Source organism: Oncorhynchus keta, unplaced genomic scaffold, assembly GCF_023373465.1.
Source record: "Oncorhynchus keta strain PuntledgeMale-10-30-2019 unplaced genomic scaffold, Oket_V2 Un_contig_3288_pilon_pilon, whole genome shotgun sequence".
In the NCBI taxonomy this organism is placed as follows: domain Eukaryota; kingdom Metazoa; phylum Chordata; class Actinopteri; order Salmoniformes; family Salmonidae; genus Oncorhynchus; species Oncorhynchus keta.
Window position 1 is genome coordinate 78,046 of NW_026287174.1, and position 11,955 is coordinate 90,000.

General features: G+C 43.1%; 1 long non-coding RNA gene across 1 annotated transcript; it reads right to left on the minus strand.

Annotated features, from left to right (window-relative positions):
- Window positions 1-9,899: 9,899 nt before the first annotated feature.
- On the minus strand, window positions 9,900-11,382 carry LOC127923824 (uncharacterized). Its single transcript, XR_008115545.1, has 3 exons — window positions 10,912-11,382; window positions 10,442-10,474; window positions 9,900-10,153 (listed from the first exon to the last, which is right to left on the minus strand). It is a non-coding gene; the product is annotated as an uncharacterized LOC127923824 (long non-coding RNA).
- Window positions 11,383-11,955: the final 573 nt, after the last annotated feature.

Sequence of the window (11,955 nt, forward strand, 5' to 3'; positions counted from 1 at the left end):
CCCTCCCTCCCTCCCTCCCTCCCTCCATCCCTCTCCTCTCCTCTCCCTCCCTCCCTCCCTCCCTCCCTCCCTCCCTCCCTCCCTCCCTCCCTCCCTCCCTCCCTCCTCCTCTCCTCTCCTCTCCTCTCCTCTCCCTCCTCTCCCCCTCCCTCCCTCCCTCCCTCCATCCTCTCCTCCCTCCCTCCCTCCCTCCATCCCTCCCTCCCTCCCTCCATCCTCTCCTCTCCTCCCTCCATCCTCTCCTCTCCTCCCTCTCTCCTCCCTCCCTCCCTCCCTCCCTCCATCCTCTCCTCTCATCTCCTCCCTCCCTCCCTCCTCTCCTCTCCTCTCCTCTCCCTCCTCTCCTCTCCTCTCCTCTCCTCTCCTCTCCTCCCTCCCTCCCTTCCTTCCCTTCCTTCCTTCCTTCCTTCCTTCCTTCCTTCCCTCCCTCCCTCCCTCCCACCATCCTCTCCTCTCCTCTCAACCTCCCTCCCTCCCTCTCTCCTCCCTCCCTCCATCCTCTCCTCTCCTCTCCTCTCAACCTCCCTCTCTCCTCCCTCCCTCCCTCCCTCCCTCCCTCCCTCCCTCCCTCCCTCCCTCCCTCCCTCCCTCCCTCCCTCCCTCCCTCCCTCCTCCTCCCTCCCTCCCTCCCTCCCTCCTCTTCTCTTCTCCCTCCCTCCATCCATCCTCTCCTCTCCTCCCTCTCTCCTCCCTACATCCCTCCCTCCTCTCCTCCCTCCCTCCCTCCCCCCTCCATCCTCTCCTCCCTCCCTCATGTCTCTTCCTCTATCTTTCTGGTTCTTTCTCTGCCCCCTTTTTCTAAATGTTTCTTTCTTTTTGACTCTGTGTGTGTGTGTGTGTGTGTGTGTGTGTGTGTGTGTGTGTGTGTGTGTGTGTGTGTGTGTGTGTGTGTGTGTGTGTGTGTGTGTGTGTGTGTGTGTGTGTGTGTGTGTGTGTGTGTGTGTGTGACCCATCCTGGTAATCTTTCTCTCATAAGTAGCTTACATCTGATCTCTCTATCCCCCTCCCTTCCTCCCCTCACTCTCCCCTCACTCTCTCTCTATCCCCCTCTCCCCTCTCTCTCCCCCCTCTCCCTCCCCCTCACTCTCCCCCTCTCTCACCCTCTCTCCCTCCCCCCCTCTCTCTCCCCTCTCTCTCTCTCCCCCCCCCCCCCTCTCTCTCTAAAACAGGAAACTGGTAAATAACTGGTTCCTTCCTGCTCCCCCTGACAGTAGGTAAAACAGGAAACAGATAAATAACTGGTACCTTCCTGCTCCCCCTGACAGTAGGTAAAACAGGAAACAGATAAATAACTGGTACCTTCCTGCTCCCCCTGACAGTAGGTAAAACAGGAAACAGATAAATAACTGACTCCAGTCATCTCCATACAGCCTAAGAACTACCAGGACTTAATGATCAGCACATTGAGACACAGAGCCAAACATGAGGAATAATGGCCGACCAAAGCTGCCTTTCAAAGTAGACCTACTTTAGAGTCAGTCTGACAGAGTGGTGGTCCATTGAAATCAGCTGGAGTCAGGTTAACATTGTTACGACTACTGTTATTAATAACATAAACCTAGCAGTCAGGTTACTAGCCTTACTGTTATTAATAACATAAACCTAGCAGTCAGGTTACCAGCCTTACTGTTATTAATAACATAAACCTAGCAGTCAGGTTACTAGCCTTACTGTTATTAATAACATAAACCTAGCAGTCAGGTTACTAGCCTTACTGTTATTAATAACATAAACCTAGCAGTCAGGTTACCAGCCTTACTGTTATTAATAACATAAACCTAGCAGTCAGGTTACCAGCCTTACTGTTATTAATAACATAAACCTAGCAGTCAGGTTACTAGCCTTACTGTTATTAATAACATAAACCTAGCAGTCAGGTTACTAGCCTTACTGTTATTAATAACATAAACCTAGCAGTCAGGTTACTAGCCTTACTGTTATTAATAACATAAACCTAGCAGTCAGGTTACTAGCCTTACTGTTATTAATAACATAAACCTAGCAGTCAGGTTACTAGCCTTACTGTTATTAATAACATAAACCTAGCAGTCAGGTTACCAGCCTTACTGTTATTAATAACATAAACCTAGCAGTCAGGTTACTAGCCTTACTGTTATTAATAACATAAACCTAGCAGTGAGGTTACTAGCCTTACTGTTATTAATAACATAAACCTAGCAGTCAGGTTACTAGCCTTACTGTTATTAATAACATAAACCTAGCAGTCAGGTTACTAGCCTTACTGTTATTAATAACATAAACCTAGCAGTCAGGTTACTCGCCTTACTGTTATTAATAACATAAACCCAGCAGTGAGGTTACCAGCCTTACTGTTATTAATAACATAAACCTAGCAGTCAGGTTACTAGCCTTACTGTTATTAATAACATAAACCTAGCAGTCAGGTTACTAGCCTTACTGTTATTAATAACATAAACCTAGCAGTCAGGTTACTAGCCTTACTGTTATTAATAACATAAACCTAGCAGTCAGGTTACTAGCCTTACTGTTATTAATAACATAAACCTAGCAGTCAGGTTACCAGCCTTACTGTTATTAATAACATAAACCTAGCAGTCAGGTTACCAGCCTTACTGTTATTAATAACATAAACCTAGCAGTCAGGTTACTAGCCTTACTGTTATTAATAACATAAACCTAGCAGTCAGGTTACCAGCCTTACTGTTATTAATAACATAAACCTAGCAGTCAGGTTACTAGCCTTACTGTTATTAATAACATGAACCGAGCAGTCAGGTTACCAGCCTTACTGTTATTAATAACATAAACCTAGCAGTCAGGTTACCAGCCTTACTGTTATTAATAACATAAACCTAGCAGTCGGGTTACTAGCCTTACTGTTATTAATAACATAAACCTAGCAGTCAGGTTACTAGCCTTACTGTTATTAATAACATAAACCTAGCAGTCGGGTTACTAGCCTTACTGTTATTAATAACATAAACCTAGCAGTCAGGTTACCAGCCTTACTGTTATTAATAACATAAACCCAGCAGTCAGGTTACCAGCCTTACTGTTATTAATAACATAAACCTAGCAGTCAGGTTACCAGCCTTACTGTTATTAATAACATAAACCTAGCAGTCAGGTTACTAGCCTTACTGTTATTAATAACATAAACCTAGCAGTCAGGTTACTAGCCTTACTGTTATTAATAACATAAACCTAGCAGTCAGGTTACCAGCCTTACTGTTATTAATAACATAAACCTAGCAGTCAGGTTACCAGCCTTACTGTTATTAATAACATAAACCTAGCAGTCAGGTTACCAGCCTTACTGTTATTAATAACATAAACCTAGCAGTCAGGTTACCAGCCTTACTGTTATTAATAACATAAACCTAGCAGTCAGGTTACCAGCCTTACTGTTATTAATAACATAAACCTAGCAGTCAGGTTACTAGCCTTACTGTTAGAAAACAACTACACGATTCTGCGATATTTAAAGACCTGGAAGAGGAACGGGGATCTAAGATGTATACAGAACTGATCAAATCAAATCAAATCCGGATCCCAGTAGGCCACCCAAAGAACTACACATTACTGTAGTCTCTCCTACCTGACAGAACAGACTGATTACAATCATACACATTAATATAGTGTAGTCTCTCTGCTACCTGACAGAACAGACTGATTACAATCATACACATTAATGTAGTGTAGTCTCTCTGCTACCTGACAGAACAGACTGATTACAATCATACACATTAATATAGTGTAGTCTCTCTGCTACCTGACAGAACAGACTGATTACAATCATAGACATTAATGTAGTGTAGTCTCTCTGCTACCTGACAGAACAGACTGATTACAATCATACACATTAATGTAGTGTAGTCTCTCTGCTACCTGACAGAACAGACTGATTACAATCATAGACATTAATATAGTGTAGTCTCTCTGCTACCTGACAGAACAGACTGATTACAATCATAGACATTAATGTAGTGTAGTCTCTCTGCTACCTGACAGAACAGACTGATTACAATCATACACATTAATGTAGTGTAGTCTCTCTGCTACCTGACAGAACAGACTGATTACAATCATAGACATTAATGTAGTGTAGTCTCTCTGCTACCTGACAGAAGAGACTGATTTACAATCATACACATTAATGTAGTGTAATCTCTCTGCTACCTGACAGAACAGACTGATTACAATCATAGACATTAATGTAGTGTAGTCTCTCTCCTACCTGACAGAACAGACTGATTACAATCATAGACATTAATGTAGTGTAATATCTCTGCTACCTGACAGAACAGACTGATTACAATCATAGACATTAATGTAGTGTAGTCTCTCTCCTATCTGACAGAACAGACTGATTACAATCATACACATTAATATAGTGTAGTCTCTCTGCTACCTGACAGAACAGACTGATTACAATGTTGCAACAGAGTGAAAAGCGAACGAAAAGGAATGTTTAAAAGTATTGTTGAAGTTTAATCGTTCAGTTGTGAATGTTGTATATTTCTGTCTCTCAGGACTAAACTGGGATAAGGAATAGAGCTGTCTGTCTCTCAGGACTAAACTAGGATAAGGAATAGAGCTGTCTGTCTCTCAGGACTAAACTAGGATAAGGAATAGAGCTGTCTGTCTCTCAGGACTAAACTAGGATAAGGAATAGAGCTGTCTGTCTCTCAGGACTAAACTAGGATAAGGAATAGAGCTGTCTGTCTCTCAGGACTAAACTAGGATAAGGAATAGAGCTGTCTGTCTCTCAGGACTAAACTGGGGTAAGGAATAGAGCTGTCTGTCTCTCAGGACTAAACTGGGGTAAGGAATAGAGCTGTCTGTCTCTCAGGACTAAACTGGGGTAAGGAATAGAGCTGTCTGTCTCTCAGGACTAAACTGGGGTAAGGAATAGAGCTGTCTGTCTCTCAGGACTAAACTGGGGTAAGGAATAGAGCTGTCTGTCTCTCAGGACTAAACTGGGGTAAGGAATAGAGCTGTCTGTCTCTCAGGACTAAACTGGGGTAAGGAATAGAGCTGTCTGTCTCTCAGGACTAAACTGGGATAAGGAATAGAGCTGTCTTGTCTCTCAGGACTAAACTGGGATAAGGAATAGAGCTGTCTGTCTCTCAGGACTAAACTGGGGTAAGGAATAGAGCTGTCTGTCTCTCAGGACTAAACTGGGATAAGGAATAGAGCTGTCTGTCTCTCAGGACTAAACTGGGGTAAGGAATAGAGCTGTCTGTCTCTCAGGACTAAACTAGGATAAGGAATAGAGCAGTCTGTCTGTGTTTTCCCCTGAAGGTAACACAAGGTCACACTGAACTGAGTCCAAAATGGCATCCTATTCCCTATATAGTGCACTACTTTAGACTGGGGCCCTATTCCCTATATAGGTCACTACTATAGACTGGGGCCCTATTCCCTATATAGTGCACTACTTTAGACCAGAGCCCTATTCCCTATGTAGTGCACTACTTTAGACCAGAGGCCTATTCCCTATATAGTGCACTACTTTAGACCAGAGCCCTATTCCCTATATAGTGCACTACTATAGACCAGAGCCCTATTCCCTATATAGTGCACTACTTTAGACCAGAGCCCTATTCCCTATATAGTGCACTACTATAGACCAGAGCCCTATTCCCTATGTAGTGCACTACTTTAGACCAGAGCCATATTCCCTATATAGTGCACTACTTTAGACCAGAGCCCTATTCCCTATATAGTGCTCTACTATAGACCAGAGCCCTATTCCCTATACAGTGCTGTACTATAGACCAGGGCCCTATTCCCTATATAGTGCTCTACTATAGACCAGAGCCCTATTCCCTATATAGTACACTACTATAGACCAGAGCCCTATTCCCTATACAGTGCTGTACTATAGACCAGAGCCCTATTCCCTATATAGTGCACTACTATAGACCAGAGCCCTATTCCCTATATAGTACACTACTTTAGACCAGAGCCCTATTCCCTATATAGTGCACTACTATAGACCAGAGCCCTATTCCCTATGTAGTACACTACTATAGACCAGAGCCCTATTCCCTATATAGTGCACTACTATAGACCAGAGCCCTATTCCCTATATAGTACACTACTTTAGACCAGAGCCCTATTCCCTATATAGTGCTCTACTATAGACCAGAGCCCTATTCCCTATACAGTGCTGTACTATAGACCAGGGCCCTATTCCCTATATAGTGCTCTACTATAGACCAGAGCCCTATTCCCTATATAGTACACTACTATAGACCAGAGCCCTATTCCCTATACAGTGCTGTACTATAGACCAGAGCCCTATTTCCTATATAGTGCACTACTATAGACCAGAGCCCTATTCCCTATGTAGTGCACTACTTTAGACCAGAGCCATATTCCCTATATAGTGCACTACTTTAGACCAGAGCCCTATTCCCTATATAGTGCACTACTTTAGACCAGAGCCCTATTCCCTATATAGTGCACTACTATAGACCAGAGCCCTATTCCCTATATAGTACACTACTATAGACCAGAGCCCTATTCCCTATATAGTGCACTACTTTAACAACCTGCTCCTCTCTCTATTCACACCGTCCCTCAACAACCTGCTCCTCTCTCTATTCACACCGTCCCTCAACAACCTGCTCCTCTCTCTATTCACACCGTCCCTCAACAACCTGCTCCTCTCTCTATTCACACCGTCCCTCAACAACCTGCTCCTCTCTCTATTCACACCGTCCCTCAACAACCTGCTCCTCTCTCTATTCACACCGTCCCTCAACAACCTGCTCCTCTCTCTATTCACACCGTCCCTCAACAACCTGCTCCTCTCTCTATTCACACCGTCCCTCAACAACCTGCTCCTCTCTCTATTCACACCGTCCCTCAACAACCTGCTCCTCTCTCTATTCACACCGTCCCTCAACAACCTGCTCCTCTCTCTATTCACACCGTCCCTCAACAACCTGCTCCACTCTCTATTCACACCGTCCCTCAACAACCTGCTCCTCTCTCTATTCACACCGTCCCTCAACAACCTGCTCCTCTCTCTATTCACACCGTCCCTCAACAACCTGCTCCTCTCTATTCACACCGTCCCTCAACAACCTGCTCCTCTCTCTATTCACACCGTCCCTCAACCACCTGCTCCTCTCTCTATTCACACCGTCCCTCAACAACCTGCTCCTCTCTCTATTCACACCGTCCCTCAACAACCTGCTCCTCTCTCTATTCACACCGACCCTCAACCACCTGCTCCTCTCTCTATTCACACCGACCCTCAACCACCTGCTCCTCTCTCTATTCACACCGTCCCTCAACCACCTGCCCCTCTCTCTATTCACACCGTCCCTCAACAACCTGCTCCTCTCTCTATTCACACCGTCCCTCAACAACCTGCTCCTCTCTATTCACACCGTCCCTCAACAACCTGCTCCTCTCTCTATTCACACCGTCCCTCAACAACCTGCTCCTCTCTCTATTCACACCGACCCTCAACAACCTGCTCCTCTCTCTATTCACACCGTCCCTCAACAACCTGCTCCTCTCTCTATTCACACCGTCCCTCAACAACCTGCTCCTCTCTCTATTCACACCGTCCCTCAACAACCTGCTCCTCTTTCTATTCACACCGTCCCTCAACAACCTGCTCCTCTCTCTATTCACACCGTCCCTCAACAACCTGCTCCTCTCTCTATTCACACCGTCCCTCAACAACCTGCTCCTCTCTCTATTCACACCGTCCCTCAACAACCTGCTCTCTCTATTCACACCGTCCCTCAACAACCTGCTCCTCTCTCTATTCACACCGTCCCTCAACAACCTGCTCCTCTCTCTATTCACACCGTCCCTCAACAACCTGCTCCTCTCTCTATTCACACCGTCCCTCAACAACCTGCTCCTCTCTCTATTCACACCGACCCTCAACAACCTGCTCCTCTCTATTCACACCGTCCCTCAACATCCTGCTCCTCTCTCTATTCACACCGTCCCTCAACAACCTGCCCCTCTCTCTATTCACACCGTCCATCAACAACCTGCTCCTCTCTCTATTCACACCATCCCTCAACAACCTGCTCCTCTCTATTCACACCGTCCCTCAACAACCTGCTCCTCTCTCTATTCACACCGTCCCTCAACCAAACCTAGGATAGAAACACACACAGGCCTACATCCTCATAGACATATGATGCATACTGTATACTTTCTGCCTCGTGTTTGTAGAGTAGTTTGGTTTAACAGAGGGACTAGTATTTACTAGCCACGGTCAGAACATTGACATATGCATTATAACGTCTGGATGACTATAAAGTCACTATGTTAAGTATTAATTTTATGTCATTTTTATATAACAAAAGCCACTCAACCAAAATACACTTTTTAATTTAAGAGAAAGAAAGAAAGAAAGAAAGAAAGAAAGAAAGAAAGAAAGAAAGAAAGAAAGAAAAGAAAGAAAGAAAGCGAATCATATGCTAAATGAATAGGCTAAAATATTACACATATGTTGAGCTAACAAAGCTATCTTTTAACATCTCAAATTTGACTTAAACAAAAGCCTATTCTCCAGGTGATATGTAATGTCAGTGCCCTACAACAACAACAACAACAACAACAACAACAACAACAACAACAACAACTAAATCTATGACGGTGTAAAAAGCAGATTTTCTCTGGTAGCAGCAAGCATCGCTAGAGCAGAGTAAACTATAGGTCATATTCCGCTAATAAAATGAGGAGAATCGGCGCTAAACAGTGATTAAACATCCCAGGCTGCGTTGCTGCTGACTCGGGGCTCTCTCTTTTCTCTCTCCCCTCCCCCTCCTCTATAAACAGCATCAAAGCAATCAAAATGGTAATGTTCGGCATGAATGGGGCCCATCCCCCCTCTCCGAGAAACTCCGCAGACTTTTTCTCCATGTTAGGAAGGAACCAACACCCCTTCTCGGCACAAAATGGAAGCATCCACTACCAAACTAAGGCGCTTTGCGTAAAACACTACAACAAATACATTCACTGGAAAGATCAACCTCGTGTAAATAGATAACCAACTACGTGAAAATATAAGCATTGTTTCTCTGCATGAGCTGCCTAAATCAGTTTGTCTTCTGCTTTACAGGAAACGTTCAACAGCGAATGGTGGAGAAAACCAAGGCGCTGTTCAGGGCTCGAGTGCTGAAAACTGCATTCCTGAAGAAACAGGATCTTAACTTAGGCCAACGCAAATACCCTTTATAATGAACTAAAATGATTCAACATCGATTGATTTGACTTCCACAATATATATTTACACATTATATGTCTGTTTTGTGTTCCTTAGTGGCTTCGGTAACTTCATATATTGAGCCAGGCAGTGTTGTGACTTTAAGCGTTCAACGGCATCTGTTCTGTGGTGCTGAAAAAATAGCTCCCGTTCTCCTGGGCGGAAGAGCTGGACTTTAGTGTTTCTCTTTACCTTTCAAATGACTCGTTGGGAATACATACAAATAAGTTTCAATCACTTATTACACGATGGAAGTTCATCTTGGCCAATTTGATACTAGATGTAGTAAAAAAAATAAAAAAAATAAAAAATGAAAGTGTAAGCTGCGATCGAATCAAAAGCAACCTTTACCGTCATGTGACCAAGAACAAATAATACCCCACGACTGGCTATAAAGTAACAAATAAAGTCAATTTAGAAGCAACAAAAAAATACGTATTCATTCGGCGATGAATATCTACGAATAGTCAAAATAGTACAAACGTGATGCTTGATGTGTAACGAAAAAAAAAAAAAAAAAAAGTCCAGACCGGATACTTGAGCATCTCCTTTCTTACTCTCCTGAAACATGTCGACTTACTCAAAATGGACGCTACATTTTTCAACCTTTCACGTAACACAACTTAAAGAGTATCCGGACAGAATCAGCAGATTACGTTGAGGAATTCTACAACACAAAGACTAAATCAATGCCTTTTACTTTGAAACCTTATTTTTTTTTTAAAAACAAGCACATTGTCCTGAACATAACGGTCTCACACAATACAAGACTATTGCCGTGACATGAATGATGATTATAGCCAACGTCAGTGTATAATAAAGCAATACATATGCTTTTTGGGGGGGTTTTCTTACTTGTTTTTCGCTTAGGGCTGTTATTCTGTTGTGTCTTTCGTGTCGTTGTTTCTTAAGCTCTCCATCCTACAAGTAAACAAAATATCATCAGTCAAAAGCAATAGGATTATAAATGGGACCAAAACACCAAAGTGTAACCTAACAATGTCGACACGTTTCAAACTTATGCCGTTGCGTTATAAACCAAAGTCACATTTGAGGACAAAGCAGGTGAAAAGTCTGCTCGGTAAACAGGGTTTACAACAAGACAATAAAGAGATGTAATAATGCTGGTAAAGTTTCCTGCCACACTCCCTAACCCTAACCAGCCGTGTCTAGAGGACGATTACAAGGCTTTCACAAATAGACATTTACCTGCGGGTCTTGCTTCATCTGTGCAACTAGTTTCTAACCGGAGGAGAGAGAAAAAAAAAACGAAAGAGGAATTAGAAAAAGTGTTTCAAGTTTAGTGTGTAAAGACAAGATCAAAGCAGCGAAGCATTAGGAGCGAGTCGGTTTCTACAGCTCATAAATATTCAGGTCGCGTCCTGCTCGCCACACAGGACCACCGCATTATTACAACCTAGTTGTTGATGCTCGAAACAGACCCACGACAATAACAAAGTAGTGTAAAAAGTATCCCACTCTCATCTGAAAGTGCATGTTTATGGCGTCGCACGCACATACCACAGCTAAGCATAACAGAGCACATACTCTTTTTTTCTCGCTGGTAAAACCGAACATGTCACGTTTGATCCCTCTGAGATTTGCTTTCCTCTCTACACCACTCGCTCGCTCAAAAGACCACCAATAAGGAGTAGAATGAAACGACGTTTCGTTTTTACCTGATGACTTTGAATCTCGACTTTCAACGCCTCTTGCAGGCATTGTAGTTCCATGTTCCGACTTTCAAAAACACTTTTGTACCACTTTCGATGTAATCAATGTGAAGTTTAAGTGAATTAAAATGTTTTTTTTGTTAAAGCCGACAAATAACAATCGAAAGAAGAACTACTCAGGCTGCAAAGCAAGTTCTTGCTTCTTTGCTGTGTAGAGGGCTCATCACTCACTTTACGCCGCTGAGCAAAGTGCTCTAAACACGGGGGAAAGGTTTCAGCACCTGGACAGATCCACTCTAAAAATAACGCCGCGTCGACGCATCCTCTCCAAACGGTCGATTTATTTTTCTTTTGATCATTTTTAGTTGAATAGTGGGGACTATATTTTGTCCGAGTGAGCGGCTTGATTTCACTTTGCCTGGGGAAAAGTTGCGCTTCGGCTGTCAATGCTAATTCGAAAATTCCCGGATGGAGCAGTGAAAGAACAGAACTCTCCCCTCGTCTGTCTTTCTCTCCCCCTCGGTCACAAAAGCATACACTCAGTCATGCGCACTCCTGAATAAAATACACTCAGGTTGTCCACAATATTGCAAGGATAGATAACTATTTTTCTTAAGTCCAGGATAGATAACTATTTTCTTAAGTCCAGGATAGATAACTATTTTATTAATTAAGTCCAGGATAGATAACTATTTTATTAAGTCCAGGAAGTCCAGGATAGATAACTATTTTATTAATTAAGTCCAGGATAGATAACTATTTTATTAATTTTATAGATAACCATTGTATTAAGTCCAGGATAGATAACTATTTTATTAAATCCAGGATAGATAACTATTTTCTTAAATCCAGGATAGATAACTATTTTATTAAGTCCAGGATAGATAACTATTTGATTAAGTCCAGTAAGGTGCATAAGGTTAGGCTTTATCACGTGTAGAATAATAGACTTACATTGTGTTCATTGTTATGTTCTAATATGTTACTACTAGGTTGTTACTGAAGTAAATATACAGCTACAGCTCCCCCCTAAAGAAATGCTCTTTAACA